The sequence below is a fragment of the Callorhinus ursinus genome, unplaced genomic scaffold, assembly GCF_003265705.2.
Source record: "Callorhinus ursinus isolate GAN/ISIS: 27379988/994484 unplaced genomic scaffold, GSC_fseal_2.0 scaffold25, whole genome shotgun sequence".
In the NCBI taxonomy this organism is placed as follows: domain Eukaryota; kingdom Metazoa; phylum Chordata; class Mammalia; order Carnivora; family Otariidae; genus Callorhinus; species Callorhinus ursinus.
The window spans coordinates 34,021,314-34,035,250 of NW_027397087.1; positions in this window are offsets into that span (position 1 = coordinate 34,021,314).

The following is a 13,937-nucleotide window of genomic DNA, read 5'->3' on the forward strand; positions in this document are numbered from 1 at the left end:
CTGCAGGAAGCTGGTGGAGGATAAGGATGCTGAGCAGGGCCTAGTGCTGCACAACTCCAGGGGGTGCCATTCATAGACGACATCAGCCTCTGGTGTTGCACAGTGCACGGGTCACACAGCTGTACCCAGTGCCCAGGGCGCCGAGAATCAGGGGGATGGGAGGAGCCTAGGCATGTAAGGAGAAGACGCAGCTCACATTGGGCCCCAGACTCAGGCAGGAAGGAGGACAGCCCCTTGTCACAGAATGCCCCGTGTCCGGCTTGCCATGGAGAACATCTGGAGCCTGCAGGCTGGCACAACCTCACTTTGCGGCTTTGAGCCTCAGTTTCTCCTTTGTAAAATGTACTTTACAAAGGCAAGTCACGCAAAAAAATTCAATGGGAGAGTGCATTACACATAGAAGGTGAAATCAAAGCAAATGGGCAGGTATCAGAGCACAGGGGGCATCTGGGACGGGGGCATAGGGAAGCCCCTCTCCAAAGCCCTGGCTGGTGACCTGCCAGAAGATCCTGTTTCTGGGTAGAATTCCAGCATCCACCGGGGAGCCAAAGGTTTTGTGACAGTGGCGTATGAGTGTCGGGGGGCCACGAGGGCAGGTGAGGGGGACACTGCCTCATTTCCTCTGCACAGAGAAGAGAAGACATTCCCTTTGGCCTTCAGTTTCCCCTGATGCTCTCACATTCCCAGGGCCCAGGGTCTCGCGGGGGCCCCTCCTGAAAGGCCTTACCTCTCACCCAGCCTGAGGGCTCGGGAAGAGGAGGGGGCCAGAGGACCTCAGCAGGCACCACTGAAAAGTTCCGAGCGCCAGTCCCTCCTTAGCCCCCCAGCTCCCTCTAAAGCCCCTTTTGAAGGGGGCCTCGGAGCTCTAATGAGTTGAGAGCTTTTATGGGAGCCCAGGCAAACCAATTAGGTTTGCTTAAAAATATTGTATTCATTAGCATGAAAATAAAGCTGAACTTTTTAGAGATAATTGCATCTTTTAAAATGTGGTAGTCTTTGTCTGGGCTTGTCTCATAAATATGCATGCTGCATAATCCTTTTGGAGCCATGGTCGCAATCATGAGTAACACACAAATGCATCCAGAGTGTTAATATTCTGACAAGAGTGGGGCCTTCCGGGCAGGCGGTGCCCCCGGCGGCAGCCTCTGGAGGTGGGCCTGTAATCTCCGGCTGCAGCCGGCGCAGCGCATCGGGACAGCGGGGACAGTGCTGTCCTGGGTCCCTCATACCTTAGACTAGGGCTCCAGTTCTAAATTGCTCCGTTTCATGCAGATGTCTCCAAGGAGGTGGGCGGCAGGGTTCTGGGCCTTCGCTCAAGATGCTGAGAAATGGGGCACCGAGGTCGAGCTCAATTTATGGCTGGGGAAATTGAAGCCCAGGGGGTTAAGTGGGTTTGCCAAGGTCACCCTGCACGGATGGGGCCAAGGCGAGGCTCAGTTTGCCATCGTGGGCCGATGCTCGTTGTTGGAAATAAAGCGAGGGTCCCTGCTAGGGAGAGACTGTTTTTACATTTAGCAGGGAAGGGGTGCATTGCACGTGGGTGAACCTGGGTGGCTGGGGGAAGGCTTGGAGACTCCAGCCTCCCCCACTCTGTCCATTGCCCTCTAAGCCACCCCGAATAAACATGCCATCTAAGTCAAAGCCATGAGCTTGCTATATCATGCGGCTCTAAGATGAGTTCTAAGCAACCCCCTTCCCAACCCGGAGTGCCCCTCAGCCCTTCTGGGTAGGAATTCCTGAGCTGCCTATGGTCCCGGGCCTACCCCTCTCTCCTCTTCGTCTTGAGTGGAGCAAGCAGCTTTATTCGATTGTTATCCCACTTCTCCATGGGACCCTAGGACCAGCCAGCCCCCCAGGAAAGCCGTGAGCTCAGTGAAGTCTCATTTCAGCAAACGTTTTCAGGTTTTGCTCTGTCCCAGGCACCAAGCTAAGCCAGATGGGGCTACAGAGGCAGTAAGATGCTCACCACTTAGGGGGAGGCAGGCAGTTTTCAGGGACCTGAGACCCCAGCTTCTCACAAAGCCATGCTGTGGGGTGTGGGGAGGGGGCATCCATCAGCTGGGCGGACGAGGCTAACTGGCCAGGTAGACTGCCTTTTGGCACGTGGCAGGATTTGGGCAGGCTGCGGGGAACAACTTTGGGGAGCAGGGTTTGGGATGTGATTAGGCAATATTGGAGCCCAGGAAGTTCTCCTTTGCCATTTTCTGATCTCCCTCCAGCAACTCCTCTCCTGCCCTGGGGGGTCCCAGTTGCCTCCTGGCTGCCTCCCCTCCTCCCGCCCCCCTCAGGACGCTACAAAGTGTGCCAGGGTTCTAAAGTTACCAAACAGAAAACTGCAAGTGTCCAACTATGAGGATGGGGTGAGAAAGTGTATCACGTTTATGTACAGCTTTCCCACTTTTGTCAAGAAACCCACGAGGTAGACCCATACGAAACTGCCATATATAGCAATTCTGGAATAGAATGGTGATTTTAACCTCCTGGGAGGGCTTTCTGTGTATGGGTACAGGATGTGCATTATCTCATTTAATCTTCCGGATGAATCCACAGGAGAGACACTGTGACTACCACTCCCACTGTACAGACTGGAAAATTGAGGCAAAAGAACTGAACTTCCCAGGTCTTAAGGAGCTGGGCGTGCTGGCCGGGCTGCCTGCGCTACATGGAGGTACCATGAAACGCAAGGCACCAGGGGTTTGAAGCCCACTAAGCAGAGGAAAGACAAAAATGTCGGGAGGTGGTTGGGAGGTGGTTTGGAGGTGGAAAATGGAATCCTATATTCTGACTGAGGGAAAGTTCGGCTGTTGAAGGCAAAAGGAAATTCTGAGCTTCCTAAGAGAGGGGCAGGTGGGGGACAGGAGCATGGGGCGGAGTCATAGCATCCTCACTGCCTCCAGGGAAGTGCCTGCCTTGTGCAATAGGACAGCTCCGGGAACATGGTGCCATTTCCCTAAAGGGCAAAAAGAGCAGCCGGAGGGACCTCTTTGGCTTCAGTTCTTAGAGAAAGGTGACATTGGGCAAGTCCAAATGGTAAGGTTTAAGTCAGAGGTTAGTTTGGAGAGGCGATACCGAGGACTTGATCCCAGGAATGGGGTTCCCTGGAGGTTGGGCTTACTGCAGGGATCTGATCTGGGTTACCGAAGAAGGGCTTGCGGTGAGTCTTATTGTCAGATTGGATTTTTAATCCCGGCTCTGCCACCTGCTCGGTGGTGACACTAGGCAGCTCATCAATTATGTGATTTCATACCAGGGCTAAGTGGCCTCTGGAGCCCTGTTCCTGTTTTTTTTTTTTTTTTTTTAAGGTTTTATTTATTTATTTGACCGAGAGAGGCACAGCGAGAGAGGGAACACAAGCAGGGGGAGTGGGAGAGGGAGAAGCAGGCTTCCCGCTGAGCAGGGAGCCCGATGCGGGGCTCGAACCCAGGACCCTGGGACCATGACCTGAGCCGAAGGCAGATGCTTAACGACTGAGCCACCCAGGCGCCCCTCTGGAGCCCTGTTCTGTCCATGCTTAAAGATTCCAGAAGAATTAGTATTATAATTATAGGATTTAAAAAAAAACCTGGTGTTGATTTCTTACTGGTGAAAAGTCAGGTCTGGATTCATGGGATGTGGTGGGACACTCCACTGAGTCCTCTTACCCCACTTCATCAATAAAACTGATCTTACTCGTTTCCTAGGATTCATTATAAATATGTGAGAAATCAGAGGGCAGGAGGAGTGATCAATGAGTACCTCAAACCCCACACAACAAATGTATCATGGACATCTTTTCTGCCGTCTTTTTTTTCCTTTTTAAAAGCAATACTTTTTTTTAACCGTTACCAATATTCTGTAATGAGCAACATGATACATACACGTTTGTAAATGACATTTTGTATGAGATGACATTGTGCAAATACATTTACAGGTATTTTATATGAGGACTAGAAGAACTGCGGCATGAAATGTATGTACATTTAACATGTTGATAGGTATATTCAAAATTTTCTCCAAAAAGAAAAAAGAAGAGTCAGTTTATACTTCTAACAATAAATATATGAGCATGTCTATTTCCCCCAACCCTCTAAACAAGACGATCATATGACCTGTATTCTACATATTGATTCCTCTTATTGATTTCCAAGAGCTCTTTGTATACTATGGCTATTAACCCTCTGTCAGTTATGTATGATGGCACAAATATTTCCTCTGGTCTGTCACTTACCCTTTGTCCTCATTTATAGATTATTTTGCCATGCAAAAATTTCATATTTTTTATGCGATTAAATCTGTCATTCTTTGCTCTTATGGCTTCTGAGTTTAATGCCTTGAAGAGGAAGCCATCTTCCTCAAGACTGTAAAAATTTTTTCTCTGTATTTTCTTTTTTTTAATACTTAGAAAGACTTTTTCAGGGCGCAGGGGCGTGAATTAACGGGTGAAAGTAGTGTGTGGTCCTTGCGTCCTTCCCCACAATGCCCTTTTAGTTCTCTTCACTTCATGGCATATGGCAGGATTTCACTCTCTCTGTACTGCTTGGGGTTGGGTGGGGCCACGGGACTAGTTCTAGCCTGAGCTGTCAGCAGAAGGGATGGGGTCACTTCAGGACCAAGCCTGTAATAGCGAATGCAAGACTTTTCAGTCTGAGTCCAGACCTTCTATGGCAATGTTTGAGGTGGTGACTGCTCCGTCAGCTGGCTCTCGTGTGATTTCCATGAACAGAGCCTCCCGACTGTCGTGCAATGGATGTGTGCCCTGAGCCAGAAATCAGCTTTTACTGTGTTAAATCACTGAGATCTGGGGGCCGTTTATCACCACAGCACAGCATAGCCCATCCTGGCTGATTTCAGAAGGGATCTAACTTGCTTTTCTCCCAACGGGATAGTTGATTGTTGGCTTTCCATTTTTTTTAAATGGCTCATCTTTCCCCTGATGTTATAAAATGCCATGTTATCATGCCCCCAATTCTCATATATATATATACACAGGTATATATCTGGCCTGTTCAGTCTGACCCTTCTGTCTGCCTATTCTTCTACCACCATTAACTGTTTTAATTGATAAAGCTTCATAATAGATCTTGATATTTTTCAGAGCAGGCTCTCAAGCTTATCTTGTTTATTCTCATGAATTTACTCTTTAGACAAATTTTAGAATTAGCATTTCAGGTTTTGTAAAAACCCTATTAGAATATGGGTTTGCAATTGCATTGAATTTGTATATTAACTGGAGGAAAATTTGTCTTTACCTATGGAATCTTCCTCTTATTTATTTTTTATGTGTTGATTAATCCTCTTAGAATTTTAGGAACTATTGTCTGAGCTCCTACTCTATGTCAAGCATTGTGCTGGTGCCCAGGATAAAAGATAAACAGGAAACAGTCCGTGCCCTCCTGGCTCACAGTCTAGGGGGACAAGACCATTGACGGTGGCCTGAAGGGGAAGGCACAGGGCGCGGTGGGAGCCCAGAGGCAGGATCTGGGAAACTCTGTCTGGCAGTTTGAAGAGGACTTAGCCAGGGGAAGGGTCTATCGGGCAGACAGAAGTACATTACCAAAGGTTCCAGGTGGGGATATGGCCGGAGGGGAAGAGGAAGGTGGGAGCTGCTTCACACCACATGTGGTGTCCTGGAGTGTCAGCCTGATCCCCAGGACAGTAGGGTGCTGCTGGAAGGGTTTAACTGAGATTGACCCCGTGGCCTTGGTGTAGCCTCTATTTGGGGGCGTGGCCTGATCTGTTAACTGGGAGGGAGTGTTAACCCGTAATTCTCATATTAAATCGCGTAGTGAGCCACTATAAACTGATCCGAAGGATATCAGATGGCTAAAAGGACTAAGACCAAGAAATAACTAACATTTACTGAGCACCTACTATGTGCCAAGAATTTTCACGGTACAGTTTTCAAGTTGTCATGGATGGCCCAGTATTTTTACATAATCTAAAACCTCACAATAGCTCTGGCTTCTGTAGGTATGATTCCCATTTTACAGATGAGACAAATGAGGGTCAGAAGGCTCAGTGATTCACTCCAGGGTCCAAGGGGCTGGGGAAGTGCAGAGCTGGGGCTGTGGAGCTGATCTCGCATTTCCAAATCGGGGCGGCTTTCTGTCCTCCACAGCTGCGGCTCGTTATAAAAAGGAGCTAGTTCTCAGCCTGGGGAGGAGAGGGAGGCTCGTTCTTGGCCAAGTTTCATTTAATTTTCCATCAGTAGGTGTCAACTGTGAACTAGTCAGAAATGCTAAAATAACAGCTTAAAAACATAGGAACCGAAATGGAAATGTAATTTTAGTGTGCCTCTGCAGCCCCCTCCCGCAGATAAGTGCCGCGTGTGGAGTATCTGTTACAGAAATGTAACACTTAAGGACTAAACTCACAGGAGTTGCTGTCGATGTGCAATTTAGCAACTTGGGCTGTTAAAGAAGGGAGGGGGGAAAATCCACCACGGGCAGCAAATTGAAAACAAAAGGAAATGGAGAAAAAAAGCAACATAGTCTTCCCGCCTCTGGTTGCAGCTCCTGCTAATGGCCTGGGAAATAGCCTGCTGGGTAGAAAACGCCTGGCCTTCGAGAAACATTCACTCTGAATGGGCGCATTGGCTGGAAAAGGGGTCTCGATTTAGCCAACCGGGCTTCAAGGCCTCTGGTTGGTAGGTTAGCAGGGCTGGTTCAGCCCCTGCCATATGCCAGGAGTGGGGCTCGGCCCAGTGGTACTTCACGGTGAGGGGAGGCCGGTGTCCTTCTGTCAAGGGGTTTACTGGTTCAGTTTGGATCAGCACTTACCGGGGCCAGTGAAGTGATAATACAAAAGCTGGACAAGAACCAGAGGTGTGTGGGGACACAGAGGGGAAGGTTGGGTGCAGGTCTGGTCTGCACGGGCTGGGGAAGGTGACATAAAGAGGAAAACTGGGGTCATGGCCCAGGAGCAAGGAGATCTGTGTTTTAGTCTCAGCTCTGGCCCCAATTCACTCTGTGAATAGTACAAACCATTTCTCCCCGCTGAGTGTCAGATTCGTCACACGTGGAAGAGTAGAAGTCAATCAAGTGGTTTCTAAGGCCTCTGCAGGCTTTGACACCTATGATCCTGTGAATTGGAATTACTGTAAAGGTTCTTTCAGTTGCTAGTAACAGAAATCCAGCTCCAACCAGCTTACTCCAAAAAAGGCTTAGGTAATTGTAAAGTGTAAAGGTGGGCTAGGATCAGGCACGGCTGGATCCAGGAGCTGGCAAAGGATTCCTTGGGCTCTGTCTCCCTCCCACATCATACCCTGGTGATGCTTTCTTCTCTCTGGGCTGGCTTGTCTTGCCATCATAAGGAGACAGTCTTTCCAACAGGCTAGCTCCTAGGAGCTCAGTCCCACCTAAACCACAGAGAACTACTTTCTTCCAGAAAAGAAGGCTTCAGGTATCAGCTGAAGGGATAGGATAGAGAGCAGGCAAAAAAAAAAAAAAAAAAAAAAAAAAAAAAATGACAGATCTCCACGTGGGTCTTGTATGCATTTCAGGTTCAGATAGAAAAGGTGGGGGAGGGGAGGAACATTCCCAGGAGAAGTGCAGGGTCCGCGATCTGCTGCAGGCCTAGTCAGAAGGTTTGTGAGGCCCAGGGCAAGAGCACACACAGATGGAGGCCACCGACCATATGTCTAAATATTAAAAAGTCATAACTCACACTAATGAGCTGTTAAATAAAATAGGTTTCTCTGCCTATCTGGACGCGTGTATGATCTGGACCATAATGACCCGAAGGCAGGTTCCTATTCAAAATTGTCAGAATCCTTGGAATTTCACACCAGAAAGAGAGAGAACATCTCATCCCACCCCTGACTCCATCCCACGCCCAGTCGACACCTTAGTGCGCACGCACCCAAGCTCTGAACAGAGCCCGTATAAATAGCTGGCCTGGGGTGTGCATACTGACCCTATTCGCCTTTAGGGGGAATGACCTGGGGGGTGGGGAGGCCTGTGCACCATCCTTCTCCTCAGACTCTTTGAGATTTAGCTTTGCTGGGAGGATGCGGCCTTCGGGGGACCCTTTCCCTGAACCCCCACCCCCACCCAGATGGAATGGTTCTTACCCTGGACTCCTGGAGTCCCTGGGGTTTGCTTGGTCAGAGAGATGTGCTGGCAATGGCTGGTCTCAGCAACTGGGTTGCATTCCTTCAGCATGGGGACTGCCATTAACCAGGCCCCCAGAAATGTTGGTGCAAGGAAGGAGATTTGTGCAAGAAATACAAGGAAGGTGGGGTTAAGAGAAAGCAAGCTGTAGAAAGCATCTCGTGGATTTACCTCCTCTGAGACTTGGTTTCTACCCCCTGCTCCCCTTTAGAACTCTATCTAAAACCTGATGGCTTTCATGGCCTCGGTCAGAGCCAGCCTGGCCTGCAGCCACTCTCCTTGCTCGGCAGGGTTACTGCAGGCCCTCCTTACTGGCCCCCTCTGCTCTCCATCCCTTTTCAAGCCAGCAGCCTGTTAAGTGTTAGATCGTGCTATCTGTGTGGTCTTCCGTCTTGCTCAGAGGAAGTGTCGAAGCCCTCACAAAGGTCTGGAAGGAGCTTATATGCACCAGGACCCCCGGGGACCTGATGAGATTGTGGATTTTGATTGAGGAGGTCTGGGGGTGGGGCCTGAGCCTCTGCATTTCTAACACCCCCCACCCCCCACCCCCGCAGGTGATTTGATGCCTCTGGGCCGAGAACCACACCATGAATGATGAAGCCCCAGGATGGTGTCCCCTCTCCTGGGCTCACCTACTACCTACCCTTGCTCCCCTTCCATGGTCACCAACTCTTCCTATTTGCAGTGGATTGTCTTGGGTGTCAAACTGGAAGTCCTATGCCCCAGGAATTCCCTCTGTCCTGGGCAACCTGGGGCTGTGGGGCCTCCCCCCTCCGGCCCTCCCCTCGGCCTAACTTCCTCCTTGGGTCCTCACTCCCAGGCCACCTCTCAGGGAAAGTTCTGTTTTACACCTGCCCCTCCCCCGCCCCCCATGGGCTCTGTCCTCTTTCCACTTAGTTTTTAGCCTTAGAAGTTGTCACCCACTAGCATACTGTTTTATGTGTTCATCATATTTGTTGTGTGTTTCTCTCCACGAGGAAGCAAGCTCCACAAGAGCTGGGATGTTCTCTCTTGTCACTGATGTACCCCCCGCCTGCCCCCCAGTGCCTACGACAGCGCCAGATATATCACAGATGCGTCGTAAAAAAAAATTTCTGAATGATTTAATGAATGCCTGAGTCTCCAAACCAGTGCTTCTCAGACTTGCATGTGCACATGAATCCCCTGGGGGAGACTGTTACTCTGCAGATGCTGACTCAGGAGGTCTGGGGTGGAGGCTGAGCTTCTGAGTGTCTGAAAGCTCCAGGTGCTGGGGATTTGGCTACTCCATGCATGGCTGGAGGCTCTAAATGCTGGTCCCTTTTCTTCTCTCCCATTTGTCTCTTCCCCTCCCCAGGAAGGAGGGAAGTCTGGGTTTGGAGGTAGGGCCAGGGCTCTTGGAAGTTAGAGGAGCAGGTGGGACAATCCCAGTCCCCACAACGAGGGGCATTTGGCTCCGTGTGACTGGGTGGCCAACCAGCTGGCCCATCTGACTGATTGAGTCAATGATGAAAACGGCCTGGACCAAACTTTCCCTGTCCTGTCTTGCCTTTCAGAAAGAACGGTTCCCCCTCCCACTTGTCTTCACTGTCTCTACAGCTGGCTTGAATGAGCAAAAGATTTCTCTCCAGAGCTGGGCTCTGTTGGGCTTTGCACCTGCTGCCGGCAGCTGTTGCTGACGTTCCTGTTAATGGCACAAATGGAGTCTCTAACGGCTGGGGCCTAAGCCCTGGTTGGCAGCGGGGCTGGGGGTGTGTGGGCTGCGCAGACAGATGGGAATTCTGCCAACTACCGGGATCCAGGCCGCACTGTGAGTCAGACGGCGGGCTGGCCGGCTCAGAGCCTTCACCCTAAGACGCTGTTAGAGGGGACTTGGGGAAGTGTAGACAGGCTCTCCGCTCTCTAGGAGCTCACGTTTTAGTTGAGGTGGGAAGATTTGACATCAAAGGGATTTGAAGAGTAAGATAAGACCCTGGGTAAAAACCTGGGGTTGTGTCTGTGGAACCAACTGGAAGAGCGCAGGAATTCTCACAAACTGGAATATTTCCTCTCCTAGAGACTTGGATTAACAGTGTTTTAAATTTAAAACGGGGATGCGCTCTGTATGTACTCATTAGAAATTTGTGACATGTAATAGCTTTTTAATTTACGGAAGCAAGGTAAAATCATGGGTGGTATGCACTGACCATTCTCTAAAGTTGCTAAGAACTCCTGAGGATTATAAGGGTCTACATTACCTGGTGCTCTAATGTTTGGCATTTCTTGCCTTTTAAAGTATCAATCTGCTCAAGGGCTTACCCAAAAGTTAATAATGGTGATGCCGATGCAGATGCCGGTGGTAGCTACATTTTCTGAGAATATTCTCTGTGCCGGGCACATAATCTTACTGCACGCTCATGACACTCCATAAGGAAGTCGTGGTCATCAGCTACAGAGCCAACCAGTTCCATTTGCCCTTCATCTGGTCACTGTGTCCTGATTCCCCTGGGGGCCCCCCATCATCCCCAGCAACCCTCATCCTTGTGCTTCTATAGGGTCACTCTGCCCCCAGTGCGGAGGTGTGACACGTGCCCAGCCACTCACAGCATTTCCCTGGCCATGGTGTTTGAGATCAGGGATGGTCACGGGACCCAAGGGGAGCCAGTGATGCCTGGGGATAAGCTCCTACCTTTTCCTCAAGGATGTGAAGCTGACCGGATGTAGGACCAGGAGTTTCTACCTCAGCTTGTGACCCTGGAAGGAGAGCCTCTCTGGGAGCTGTGGATAGATGATGCCTTCCTAAGGTGGAGGGCAGCACTGAATCTAAAGATAGAAATCAGGACCTGGTGGGGCACCTGGGTGGCTCAGTAAGTTAAGCGTCTACCTTCGACTCAGGTCATGATCCCAGCGTCCTGGGATCAGGCCCAGAGTCAGGCTCCCTGCTCAGCAGAGAGTTTGATTCTCCCTCTCCCTCTGCCCCCAACTCGTGCTTTCTTTCTCTCTCTCTCAAATAAATAAAATCTTAAAAAAAAAAAAAAAGAAAGAAATCAGGGCCTGGTGACATGTTTGCTAGGTTTTGCTTGAAGCACTTCACACTGTTTGTTACTTGCCACTGAACGTGTCTTTGTGGATACAGAGGCAAGTATCATTCATGCTCCCATTTGCAGACAGGAGAGCTTGCTTTATTAAGCTCAGGGTGTCCCGACAGACATGGGGCTGAGAGGAAGGGTAGAGGGATGGACGAAATATGGTTTCCGGTGGAATGGCTGAGTGGACGGTGGAGCCTCTTCCAAGAGAGAAGGTATAGGAGGGCTGATGAATTCAGTTTATGCAACGCCCAGGTAGGTAGCAAGGAAGTCTGGAATTCTAGAGAGAAGGTGGGTTGGAGACACAGGTTTGGCTGCAAAATCAAACCAACCACCCACCATCACCACCACTAAGAAATAGCAAATCATCTACTCCAAAGGGAGCTGTGTGGTAGGTGGTGTCCCTGCAGGAGACCCAGCTGTAGAGGGAGGGTCTGTTTCCTTGGACAAGGGTGTGTGGATGTCAGGTGCAGAGGGGTTGAGCTAATTCATTGCCCAGGTCATGGCACTCCAGTATTACAGGTCTCCAGAAGGCCCTATATGTTTATTTATGTATTCCCTGTGATCCCCATTCCTCTCTCCATCCCCATCCCGCCCCCACGGGCAGCCATTCCAATAGGTTTAACATGTATTTTGTTGTTTGTATGTGTTCTTGCATATTGCGCTTTGTTGTTTTATGTGTGTATCGTTAACTGTTGTAAATGGGATGATACGAGAGAACTCATTCGGTAGTTCACTTTTTTGTTTGTTTGTTTTTACATGGCACCATGTTTTCAGATGCATCCATGTGGCCATGAGTACATTTAATTCTTTTACCTGCTGCACACTACTCTGTCAGAGAGGGGGATGTGTCCTCCATGTCACCCCCTCTGCTCGGAGCGCTCCCATTCCCTGCCTCCCTGTGTGTCGCTGCAGTGAAATCCTTGCACGTCAGCCTCAGATCCCAGTGAGAAGTTCTGTGGGAAAGAGGCCCGGGTAGCTGCCAGCCTGCAGGATAGCCCAGTGTTTCCCGCCTCCTGGAAGTCGTGCCCTCCCACGCCACATCGAACGGGCCTGCATACCTGGGAGGATACCGCAGAAGGGCAAGGTCATAGATGAGATTCCAAACAGGAGTGCTCCTGGATCACTCCCTCACTCTGGGGGCTGACAGCTGCCATGTTGTGAGGATGCTCAGCCAGTCCTTGGGCTCCAGGTCTGGGTGGTGGAAAGTGGGCTTCCTGTCAGCACCTGGCACCGACTCGGCTCTCCAGGTGAGTGAGCCACCTTGCACGTGGGTCTCTCCGGCCTCAGTCAAGCCTTCGGATGACTGAGTCCCAGCTGACATCTTGACTGAAAACTCATGTCAGCCAGAAGCATGCTGTGATGCCGCTAAGTTCCTGGACCACAGAAATGGACCCAATGAATGTCTGTTGTTGTTCTAAGCCACCACCTTTTGAGGCAGTTTGTTCCACTGTGAGAGATAACTCATACAACCCCAGAGGGAAGTTGCCACATCATAGAATGTGCTTGTACAAGTTTTGATCGTGTGTGTAGTTTAGAGAGTATTTATACATCCATGATGGAGTTGGTTATAATTTATCTGACCACTTCTCCATCTGGGTAGTAGATAAAGAGGTGAGTGGATTCCCCTTGTCATAGGCCCTAGAATGGGGTCCGACTCCACTCAGTGCTGTTGGGAGAAGATCGTCTGCACCAGCATCCAGCATTTCCAGAGGATTTCCCCAGAGTACTGTCTATGGTGAGTCAGAGTACCCTAGACCCTGGCTGGGGGCCAGCAAGTGCCTGGAGACCCCAGGCACGAGCTGACCCCTCCTCCAGAGGGGAGTTCTGCTACCCTGACCTGGCTGCATGATCCGCTGCCAGACATGCAATTGCATTTAACCAGGCCACTGAAGAGCTTCAATTTGTCAACTGAAGTGACAGAAATTCATTTTCTCTTATTTTTTTCCAACCTTTGTCTGTAAAATAGATTTCTGCAGTGTCATTTCTCTGCTCACTCCAATCTTTAAGAAAATGAACTGCTGGAGCTGGATGTCTGTTTTATTCAGAGTCCTTTAGCAATCCCCAGATATGGGGGCCACTTGGATGTTCTGGACCATGGGATATTGAATTGCTCTGGCCAAGGATTTTTCCTTTTTATTTATAAATTATTTTTTATGGTATTTTCTTTTTTTCAATTGAAGAATAATTGACAGACAATATTATGTTAGTTTCAGGTGTACAAGATAGTGTATTTGATATGTATACACATTAAGAAATGGTCACCACAGTGAGTCTAGATACCATCTGTCACCAAAGTTGCTACATATATGTTTTTAAGATGTTATTTATTTCAGAGAGAGAGTGCACAAGCGGGGAGGGGAGACAGGCCGAGGGAGAGGGAGAAGCAGACTCCCCACTGAGCAGGGAGCCCAATGTGGGGCTCGATGTCAGGACCCTGAGATCATGACCTGAGCTGAAGGCAGATGGTTAACCAACTGAGCCACCCAGGCGCCCCAAAGTTGTTAAAATATTATTGACTATGTTCTTTATGCTGTGTATTATATCCATGTGTTATTTATTTTGTAGCTGAGAGTTTGTACTTCTTAATCCCCTTCACCTATTTTGTTCATCCCCCATCCGCCTCCCCTCTGGCAACCATCCATTCGTGAGTCTGTTTCTGTTTTGTTTCTTCGTTTTGTTTTTGTTTTAATTCCACATATAAGTGAAACCGGATGGTATTTGTCTTTCTCTGCTGGACTTATTTCACTTCACATAACACCCTCTAGGCCCATCCATATCGTTGGAAATGGCAAGAACTCAT